General features: G+C 35.9%; 1 pseudogene; it reads left to right on the forward strand.

Moving 5' to 3' along the window:
• Positions 1–4,212: 4,212 nt before the first annotated feature.
• On the forward strand, positions 4,213–4,863 carry LOC147412008 (secreted RxLR effector protein 161 pseudogene; annotated as a pseudogene).
• The last annotated feature ends 7,470 nt before the right edge of the window (positions 4,864–12,333 follow it).

Here is a 12,333-nt window from a genome sequence, read left to right on the forward strand (position 1 = left end):
CCGTGCTCCCTTACTTCGTTCTGCTTCCGGATTTGACTTCGGATCTCCGAGGCAAGGTATCTCCTTGTTTTTTAATCTGAACTCTTCAATTTCGTTGTGGATTTGAGGGTGTTTTTAGAAGGCTTTTGGGTGTTTTCTAGACTAAAATTGAAGGAGGGATGTTAGCTAAGGAGTTGGGGCTCCAAAACTAGGGTTTATGGGGGGCTAGGGGAGCTTCTAGACCTACTTCTCTTAGGATTTATAATTTTATACGAAAATAGGGTGTGAGCACCTCTATTTATAGATGTTTTTAGGGGTTGATTTGGATAGAGTTAGTATTTAATTAGAGATCTTTTAATTAGAGTTGTGTTTTAATTTGACTTGTTTTAGGTAGAATTATGTTTTAATTAGAATTGTTTTAGGTAGAATTATTTTTAAGTTAGAACTCTATTAGATAGAGTTATTAATCAATTATAATTCTATTATGACTTTTGGTCTTATTTGATTGACTTTTAATGTTTTGACTTTAGTCTCAATTGATTGACTTTTAATATCTTGACTTTAGTCTTGCTTAATTGACTTTAATTTTGACTTCAGTCTCACTTGATTGACTTTAATACCTTGACCTTAGTCTTGCTTGATTTACTTTTAATTTTTGGAGAACCCCCCTCTAAAATATCTTTAATTCTTTGGACCCCCAAATGGAGGGGTCCTTAAAGAAATATCCCACGAACCCTCAACAATTTTGCCTGAGAGTCCGATTAATCGATTTTTTAGGTTCAAAATTTTAAATTAATTTCATTAATGTTTAAATTTAATTATTTAATATTTTATTTATTAATTTCGAATTTTTTAATTATGAAAATTGTGAAATTACCATTTTGCCCCCGGAGAGGGCTTTTCATGTTTTAAGTCGGTTTTTAATGTTCAAGGATGTTTTAGAATCGATTTTTCGTAAGGAATTCAATGGAAATATTAGTTTTTGTTATTTATGAAATTTTTTTTGTGTGAAATGGTTGTGAACTTTACGAGGGGCATTTTCGTAATTTTGTCAAATTATGTTAAAATTGGTGAAATGATTTATTTGGTTTTGATTTGTTGTTTTATGTGTTTGAGAGAGGTTTCCTAAGCGTAACGTAGGCTCTAAGGTTGTTTTGAGGTTAGGGGTATTTTGGTAATTTTTAGTGATTTTTATCGTGAAGCTTCTTTTTGGTCTGCAAGATGATGATTCTATGTTTCTGGGGTCATACTTTCCTAGCGTAGCGTGGTTTCTAAGGTTTTGTCAATTCGAGATACCTCATCCGGATTTCTGAAACAAATCTGGTAACAAAGTAAAGCAATGGAATACACATCCATCATTGGGAATCCTTGCGATCGGGTTGACGAGTTGATTAATCAGGCGGATGCAAAAATGGGGTGTCTACAGTCAGCTCACTTGGCAGTTCATGCAAGTAGTAAGAAAAATTTCAAGTTTAAAGGTTTCAAGAAAGGCAGCAACAAGAATTTCAAGCAAGGAAAATGGTTCAAGGGTTTCAAGAATCAGAAAACAATCAAGGAAAAGATAGAGGCTGGGAAAACAGATATTAAAGAATGCTGATTCTGCAAGAAGAAGGGACACATGAAGAGGGATTGCTTTGCTTATAAGAACTGGTTGCAAAAGAATCCAGGAGGTACTAATTCAGTTTTAGTTTGCCATGAGTCTAATTTAGTTGATGTTCCTTCAAACTCATGGTGGATTGATTCAGGTGCATCTGTGCATATTTCTCATTCTCTACAGGGGTTCGTCAGCAGGAGAAACCCCAGACCAGAGGATAGACTTTTTCTTGGGAATGCAGAGGCATTACAGGTTGAGGCTGTTGGAGCTTATCGCCTCATTATTGATACAGAATATTCTTTGATTTTAGAAGATACTTTCTATATCCCGTCTTTTAGACGGAACATTATTTCTATTTCTAGATTGGATATTTCTGGTTATGCTTTTACTTTTCTAGACAGTAGGATGCACATTCTTTACCATGATGACGTTGTTGGACATGATTTTTTATTGGATGGTCTTTATCAGTTATCTTTGGATAGTTCGTTTGCTTCTTCTCTATTATGTTTATCTGTTGATTCACATGTTTCGGGGTCCAAGCGTCCTAGTTCGTCAGAAAACTCTTCTATGTTATGGCATTTGAGACTAGGTCACATTTCTAAGAGAAGACTAGAATTCTTAGTTAAGGAAGGAATTCTAGGTCCTCTGGATTTTTTAGATTTTGATGTATGTGTGGATTGCATTAAGGGAAAGATGACAAAGCAACGGAAGCTTGAAGCTACTAGAGCTACTGATTTGTTGGGATTAATTCATACAGATATTTGTGGTCATTTTCCTATTCCTTCTCGAGGTGGTCAGCGTTATTACATTACTTTTATTGATGATTATTCTAGATTTGCCTATCTGTATCTGATACACCATAAAGATGAGGCATTAGAAGTTTTCAAAACCTATCAAGCAGAAGTTGAGAAACAGTTGAATAAGAAGATCAAAGCTGTCAGATCTGATAGAGGTGGAGAGTATTATGGGAGAATGGATAATGATGGCGTAAATCATGGGAAGTTTGTGGAATATTTGAGGGAGCAAGGAATAGTTCCTCAATATACCACGCCTGGAACACCTGAGCAAAATGGGGTTGCTGAGAGAAGAAACCGGACTTATCAAGAAGCTGTTCGCAGTATGATGAATCACTCAGACCTACCAGAAAACTTTTGGGGTGAAGCCTTGAAGACAGCAGTTTATATTCTCAATAGAGTTCCTTGCAAAGCAGCTCCAGAAACTCCTTTCAAGTTATGGACTGGCAGGAAACCAAGTCTTGGCCATCTTCATGTTTGGGGATGCCTTGCCGAGGCGAAGCTGTATAATCCAAATCAGAAAAAGCTTGATCCTCGAACGACAACTTGTCATTTTATTGGTTATCCTGAGAGGTCCAAGGGTTATAGGTTTTTCTGTCCGTCGAGACATATGGAGATTGTTGAAACCAATCGTGCTAGATTTCTTGAAGATGGTCAAAACAGTGGGAGTGAAAAGCGAAGGAAGATTATATTTGAAGAGAAACGTAGTGATCCACCAATATGTTTTATTCCGCAACCTTTACCTCATTTAGTGGCATCACCTATCCGTACAGTCGTTGTAGAAGATGCAACAATCCAACCAGAACTCAATCCTCAAGCAGTAGTTATTCCAGTTCCACAATCAATTATTCCCATTAGGAGATCTACTCGATAACGCAGACCCGCTATTACAGATGATTATGAGGTATACTTTCAGGAAGGAGATGCTATAAAAGGTGATGTAGATGATCATTCAACATTCAAAGAAGCAATGGACTCAAATGAATCTCAATTCTGACAGGAAGCAATGAAAGAAGAATTGAGATCTATGGAAAAGAATGAAGTATGGGAACTGACGATGCTTCCAGAAGATCGTAAGATAATAGAATGTAAATGGGTTTTCAAAACTAAAAGGGATTCAGAAGGTAAGGTAGAGAGGTTCAAAGCAAGACTTGTAGCAAAGGGTTTTAAGCAAAAGCCAGGTATTGATTTCCGTGAAACTTATTCTCCAGTTTCTTCTAAAGATTCATTGAGGATCATCTTGGCGATAGTGGCACACTATGATTTACATTTACATCAGATGGATGTAAAAACTGCTTTTCTGAATGGTGAACTGGATGAGGAGATTTACATGGCACAACCTGATGGTTTTAAAGTTGATAAAAGAGAACATCTTGTCTGCAAGCTTAAAAGATCAATTTATGGGTTGAAACAAGCATCAAGACAGTGGTACTTGAAATTTGATCAAGTGGTAACCGGATACAGATTTAAAGAAAATGTCGTCGACAAGTGCATATATCTCAAGATGAGTGGGAGTCGATTCATCATTCTTGTACTTTATGTTGATGATATATTGTTGGCAAGTAATGATGTTCATCTCTTGTGTGATACTAAATCTTTTCTGTCAAAAAGTTTTGATATGAAAGATATGGGAGATGCTCAATATGTTCTAGGGATTAAAATTCATAGAGATAGACAAGCTGGTTTTTTGGGTTTGTCACAGAAGACATACATTGAAAAGGTGCTCAAAAGATTTGGTATGGATAAATGTGCTCCTGGTGAAGCTCCTGTGGTAAAAGGAGATGTATTCAGGCAAGATCAGTGTCCCAAGAACAAATTTGAGAAGATGGTAGTCTTATGTATGCAATGATTTGCATCCGACCCGATATCAGTTATATCGTTGGTATGCTTGGGAGATATCAGCAGAACCCCGGTGTTACTCATTGGAGAGCAGTAAAGAAAGTACTTCGGTATTTGCAGAGAACAAAAGATTTTATGTTAGTATATAGAAGATCGAGTGAGCTTCAAGTTGTTGGTTATTCTGATGCAGATCATGCTGGATGTCGTGATAGCTTGAAGTCTACTTCAGGTTATATTTTCATGCTTGGGCATGGAGCTATATCATGGAGAAGCTCAAAACAGACCATTCTGACAGATTCGACCATGTATTCAGAGTTTATTGGATGTTATGAAGCAACTCGTCAAGCAGTTTGGTTGAAGAATTTTATCGGTGAATTAAAGATTGTTAATTCCATTGATAGACCTATTATTATTTATTGTGACAACAAGGTTGCTACTGATTTTACAAAGAATGAAAGAGTGACCAGAGGAAACAAGCACATTGAAATAAAATACCTTTTAGTATGTGAAAAGGTTCGTGAAGGATTGATCGAGATTACCAAGATAGATTCTGGTAATATGATAGCTGACCCTCTCACAAAAGGACTCCCGCCTAAGATTTTCAAGGAACATGTAACTCGTATGGGAGTTATCATGTCATTTATTCATGTTATTTAAGTGTTAAGTTTGTTTTATGTTTGTTTTGATTCATTTATACTCTTGATAGACTATTTATTGCTGCTTAAAGAAATTAATTATGACTAGTTATTGTTTATGTATTATTGTGTACACATGTTAAGTTGCCTGTGAGTAGATGTACTCGTAAAGTATTAAAGAAATGCTTGGACTAGACGTGACTTGGCATCACGTTGATGAAGTCTTCATTCTGGATAGAAAGGTGATGGAATATCACATAGCTGGTTGCTGGTAAGATATCAGAATGACATACGATGAGTATGAAGCTGGACACCTAGGGAATGTACATACAGACTACATTGAAGGTTGTACATTGCCCTAATACCACAAAGAAAGTTCACGTAAAGGTAAACTCCTGAATTTATTGATGGTACTAGTTTTGAGACCATGGAACTATCTTAGGGCCGACATATGAGCACTTTGTTACATCCATGATCCATTATTAGTGGTATCTTTGAATGAAGGTGACAGTTAAAGATTATCTGAATTGTTTTGAACAATTGTTTTTCAAAAGAGTGCACTCGATTATTCAAAAGGTAACAATCCAGAGAGTCGTTTTAAACAAAAGGTATATGTGAAGGCCAAATGGGAGATTGTTGGAATTATTATTATTATTATTATTATTTTCATAATTAAAATTATTTTGTGGCCTTTTCACATATACAAATTTTATATAAATACTGGATTGTAATTTGTTCAAAACATTAAGGATAAAATTGGAAACTATGTTAGTGGTCTGGCATTGGTTACCAGCATCAAATATGATGGGTTAGTGAACATCCTATCAAAACTTAAGTAGTATTCACCTAATACTAGAATTCTACGATGGGTAGAAAATCTAGTATCCTCTATTATAAATAGGTGGCCGTCCCCCCCCTCTCTACACACAGATCATTCTATTATTGAGATAGAGGTTCCCATCACCAAAAGTGTATGCAGAGTTGGGGTAGTGCACCTGTTCTTTGCAGATCAAGATTAACATACTCTCCGCGGATAATCGGAAAAGCGAATCCAGGTATTTTACAATTATTGTTCGTTCGATTCGATTATTGTATTGTTTTGTTTAAGTTCAAATCCTAGATCCATGCTTATTATGTTCGTAGTTATTGCAAACAAGAAATTGAGAGAAACCGTTTTAAAATATTTTATAATTCCTAGATCTCTTTTTAAGGTATTTTAAAATTTTAAAGTTGTCCCAAGTTCTCTCTTGTCAATCTAAACATGGTGGAGAGCAATCGAATTTTTCTTCTCTTCTCTTCTCTTATCAAGTTTCTATTTTCTCCACTTATCTCGATCCAAACATAGCCTAAAAGATATTAGAACAATTTATTAGATGACATTATCTTCGAGTATGTAAATTAACATAGATGAGTGTATCATTTCTCCCTCGCTAGAATCCTATCACATTTGCCAATGAAAAGTTATGGGAAGTCCCATGTTTTTACTTATTTAATATTGTATCAGATAAGAGCGATGATAGGGTGACATTGGGATTTACTGCGATTCTCACATTTCTGACGTGGAGATGCACACATAACTAGGGGATGCACATTGGATTGGGTAAATTCGAGAACTGAGTCAATTCGAGCCTTTTGGATTTGATTGGTTCGGATTGAGCATGATTTGGTCCGAGTACCCAATCCAATTTTTATATATATAACAATTTCTTAGTTTCGTTATTCTATTATCTATTTCTCTCTTCTTCAAGTCTGAGGAAAACCTAGCCGTCGTTCGTTTCCCTCACTCATCTCGCCACTCGCTACCTCGTCAAAAAATGAAGAGGTAACCTACTTCTCTTTCTTTCTCAACTATGTTAGTGTGCTAAAGGTAACTCATCAAAGTTTTTAACTTCATCTCCTCTATTTTTTTCTAACAAAAACTCATAAAAAGATGTGTCCCCTTACTTTTAATCACAAAGCACACAAACAACATTTAATTTATACTTTGAACAAGCAACATTTGATTTTAAGAATGACTTTTGTATGGTTGGAATGCGATGGATGGTTCTGATGGTTCCAACCCACATCAATCTGAAGTCGTCTCTAGCGCCTCCCTCCTCGCAACGGCCTAGTACCTGCCACAGACACTCCGATGCTCAAGTTAGAAAGACAGAATTAGTACTAGTTAGCTCTCGATCTTTTTCAGACCCCTCTCTCAATAGTGTTTATTATGCTCTTTAACCTCCCCTCCCGTCCTGCCCCCTCTATAGGCTGCAATCATAGGATTTCAACTGGTTCGGTGAGGTTGTTACCTAATCGAGATATACTGGATAGATCAAATTTATCTGTAGAGATCCCTTTCGGGATTTTCGGGATTTTCAGGATTGGCGTACACGCAACAGTATTACGATTTTCTCAAGGCCTGACCTGCTCTGCCTGACAGGATTGGTTTCGCTTAGAGTTGTGCTACCCTACTAGCCAGACTAAGGAGGTCTCTGCTCTGACCTGCCCTGCCTGCATGATGCTTTGTTTTTGTTGAAATAATAAGTATGTTAATGTTTTGTTTAATATTTATTTTTATTATTTTTAAGTTTTAACTATTTTAATTTTACTATTAAAAACAATAAATATGAGAACTGAGAACCGATCCAAACCAAGGTTGGTTTGGATTGGTTCGATTCTATAGGGTACTTGAATTGGTTTGGTTCCAAATTTGTATAATTGATTATGTTTGGTTCGATTCCAAATTTGTCAAAATCCGAATCAATCCGAACCATGTGCACCCATATACATAATCGTATATGTTTTTTACTTGTATCTCGAGGAAACACATCTATAACTATCACATCAACGCAGTGAGAATCATAATGAAAAATAAAGTCCCCCCCCCCCCCCCCCCAGGATTTTCCATCAGATAAAAGATATACTAGACATTAGCTTGTCGACAAACTTCATTAATTAATATGTATCGACCAAATAAGATCAATTTATCTTTTTTCCATCATTATTTATGATCCAAATATAAAACAATGGACCGAATCCTTGCTCAAGACCACGTTCGTAATGTTGAGAGATTGGAAAACGTAAAAAAAAAAAAAATCAAAATATAATTTATTAGAGATTTAACTGCGCATTGTTAACATCACAACCTAGGCAAATTGAACCTGGTTGGCTTATACCATTGGGTGACGTGTGGGGTTGCCACCTCCCTACCATTTTAGAGTTGGGGAGTTAGACATAGGAGTTGCAACTCATGCAAATCTGTGATCAAATGGGACAATGGAGGTGAATCACCATGGTTGCAACTTCAATCCCTCCCCAATTCAAACTTTCAAACAAACTCTAAAGTTGAAATTCAATTTCACCATCAACTATCACAAGTAGAATTTCGAGTAGTTAACTCTTAGAATGTAACTTTTGTAACCAAAAAATTGTTTTTCTTAGAGATCAGCTTGATATTTCTTTTATACAAAGTGTGAAGAATTGAAATAATGATTGGATGGGAAATTTGTCCTATTGGTTGGACTAATTTACATTTGTAAGATTGGTGTTTCTTTTCCCATTTTAGTGATTCGTTAGACGTTCATTATGTACCCAATGTCGTCTAGAAAAAGACTATTGCATACATGCATATATTTAATTCCCCCCATAATGTTGTCTTGGTAGTAAAAATAAAAAATATAAACATGATATTGCCATCGGCAAAGAACCCTTCAACATCCCAATGCATGTTTAGCAATTGGTGTTGTATTGTGTCCTAATCCATTTGATTTCCATTTTCTTTCTCCTTGGAGAAATCCTAATCCATTATGAATCATCTCTTATTCATTTCCCAAGCTCTTCTTCTTCAACAACCCATTACCCCAATCTTTAATCAACTTATTTTCCAAATCCACGAAGAATAATTGTAGCTTCATTTAAATTTTTTATTTTCCTTGATTTAACATTTGTGCGGAGAAATGACATTTCATTTATAGGATTTGACTTAGTTAAACTCCCACTTCAAAAAGATAAGATTTTTACGATTTGTAATAGGAGGGGGAGATATTTACACCCATTTTTTTCTCGCCGCACCCTCTTAAACGCCATTTTGGGTTTTATTATGCTTTATTGCATACACCCACCCAACACTCACTGAACAAACAAAACTCTTCCCTCCTATGGATTCGAAGCATACTAAACTCCCCCAAAACATCAAAATTCAGTCGAACCTTCATAACCAACCAATTTTTCTTTAGAGATTCATCAAACGGTCGTGTTTTGATCCATTTGTGAGGATAATATTCATTAAAATTAATATGATTTATTTATTTATCATTACTTGGTATAATTAAGTATTTTGTTAGATGAAAGTAAGTTTTTATCATTCATTTTCTTAATCTTTTGTTCTTAAAATTATTTTTAATCATTTTGCAAATGAACCATGTTAAAAATTGATTTTAGCTTTATTGTTTGCATCAATTTTTGTTTCTTTCAAAATCTTCAATATGATTTGGTTAGTAAAAACTGAACTCATCAGTACTATTTCGATAGGTACATACCGAATGCGTTCCGTATGTACCTAACAGTAATAACATGCGTTTTTTAGTACATTTTAACTGAATTTATTGTTCTTAGATTAATAGTTACATATCAAACAATTTTTTGCACGAGATCCTATGTGAAAAGTGTTTGAAACTTTTTAAAAATATTTGGTATGTATTTATCAAAAATTATTGAAAGATTCGATAGATTACTGCTTGTTTTAAAATAAATACATGAGTGAAAGTAACAAATAATTTTTTGCTGGTATAGTGGGTGTAACGGGTTGGATCGTCGGACCGCCCGTTTGATTTGGTTTTTAAACAACTGCTTTTATTTGGGGTTAGATAACAGTTACACTGACAAATCAATTCAAGGACCACAACTTATATTGTAGGGCTCAGGTCTTAAAAGGCTATCAACCGTGGTCCATATAGCATTGCTTATTTAAAAGGATTTCTTCGACAAAAAGGTCAAAAAGATGCTAAAGTAACATTTTACCACGCTGCATTCAACACTGCTGACGTAGTGTTGCTCAAAACCACAAATTCTTTTCCTCCAGATACGAGTGTTCTGATTTTGGGCATAAGCGTATAGCTCCATATCAGCTCAGTGTCGAACGCAGTTTCATATTTAGTCACTCTAGCATTGTTCAAAAGGTTATGAGATTCCTTGAAAGAAATGATTCTGTTTAGGCAACCCCGGTACCCGGAAGCTAGGGTAGTCTAGGAAATCCCTACATAGATTCCAGAATCTTGTGACCCTCGATAATGACACAGAATTGAGCCAGTTTTGTGAAATTACGAAAATACGCTCCTCGCAAGGTAAGGTGGATTTCATTATACACGTAAAATAACCAAATTACCCATCACTAAAACTTTGTAGGAGTCTGCCACGTGGGTTTTTAATGTAGGTCCACCAACGCATTTGAGACTTATAGACCCATCGAGTAAGACACGTGGAAGTTTGATTATAACAAGACCAAAATTTGAGAGCCTGCCACGTGGGTTTTTAATGTAGGTCCACCAACGCATTTGAGACTTATAGACCCATTGAGTAAGACACGTGGCAGTTTGATTATTAGTGTGTTTGGAACAGCCGTGTGAAGGCGAAGTTCAGTCGAAGACGTTCCGATTTTTGAAACTTGAGTGTTTGGAATCGGTCATAGCTCCTTTTAATTGTCGATTGGTTAAGAAAAATTGGTCGAATCCCTCAACTATCAACACTTCAATGAGCCTCCGCACGGTTCCGCAAAAACAGAGTATAGGCGCCATCTCTCTCTCTCTCTCTCTCTCTATCTTTCTGCATCAAGAAAATTCAGAGCAAGAAAGATCATGTTTTTTGTGTGTGTGTGTGATCTTGGACTGTTCATCAATGGCTGCCCCTCCAACCGTCACAATCATTCGGTGGCCAAACAACCTGATGTGCTCATGAGGATTTTCTAGAGATTAGAATTTAGTTGCTAATTTATTTGTGGGTTTAAGGTTTGGTTGTGAAATTCGCCTTTTTACGGTGATAATTTGGGAATGTTTTGAGTTTTTAAGAGTTGGGTCTCGTTCATTAAGGGTTTGCTACTGAGTTCCGTTGTTGGTTTCAGAAAATTAGGGGTTTTTTTTTTGGATTTATTTGTTATATTCTTGAATCTGTGTTGATAATTGGGAGACATTTGTGGAACTTTATAATTGATTTTGGTTAATTGACAGTTTGTGGTGGAGAAATTTAAAGAAAAATGGGAAACCAAGGGAAGCTATTCTGTTGAGCTCAACCAATATCTAACATTTTCTTTCTTAAGCTTTTAGATTGGACGGTTATGATCCAATATTCACATTTTCAAATTGACACATCAAGGGATGGCCCACTATTATCAATGAGACATGTGTATGGCAACTTTCAGATAATTAATCTTCTCATGCATTAATGTATCTTTTAATGACACTTGCCTTGCTGAAAAAGAAGATAGATTCTATTAGGGGTGTCAATGGATAGTCGAAATCCGAATTCGAATTCGAAAAAATCGGATATTATCCGAAATTTTCGGATATCGGATTCGGATGCCATTTTTACATTCGAATGAGTTTCGGATATGAATTCGGATATTGCGATATCCGATTCGATAATATCCGCTCCGAAAATAATACATATGTTATGTATTTCTATTTTATAACAAAACTTTATATCTGCAAATATATGGTGTTATATATTCGTGATATACAACAAAACCTATTTTCAAATCTTTATCTTCTCAAACGAACCCACCTTCAACCCAAACAACAGAGGACGTTAATGGTGGGTTCCGTTTCGATCGAACTCCATGACTACGGTTTTATCCGGCCGGCGAGCATCAGGTATTCTCTCTCTCTCCGATCTAATCAATCGGCGTGATTTTTTGAAGGAAATATATGGGTTTCACTTCAAATATGTGAACTCCGACATGTCTACTCCGGCCGACGAGCATTCAGGTATATATTCACTCTCTCTCTCTCTACGATCTGAACCCGCCGGAGTTTTCAGATGAAATCTTTGGATTTCGACTGTGCAAACTCCGATCGGATCGAATATTATCGGATATCCGATATATTTTTCGAATTCGAATTCGAATGTTTGTTAGGGATATCCGATCGGATTCGAATTCGAATTCGGATAGTATTTTTTTTTCGGATTCGAATTCGGATATAGCAGTATCCGATCGGATAGCTATCCGTTGACAGCCCTAGATTCTATGAGAGGTGAATCCAATCTAAGAAAGTTTTAGGAGCTGATGTGTGAAATGGATATTGTGGTGTGTTGTGATCATCAAATGGGGTGTGGGGGTTTGGGGAAGACCAAGTTTCTACACTTGTGATGTAATGGTAGCACACCTACATTTCAAAAACTCAAGCCCACAATCATTTTAAAGTTTGAAATTCCCGTTTATCCTAATAATAAAAAAAACAAACAAACAAATAATAAATGTATAAGTGGTTACTGCCAGCAATATATAAAAAAAGTGATA

This window comes from Akebia trifoliata, chromosome 1 (assembly GCF_017979445.1).
Source record: "Akebia trifoliata isolate Shusen 1 chromosome 1, ASM1797944v1, whole genome shotgun sequence".
Classification (NCBI taxonomy): domain Eukaryota; kingdom Viridiplantae; phylum Streptophyta; class Magnoliopsida; order Ranunculales; family Lardizabalaceae; genus Akebia; species Akebia trifoliata.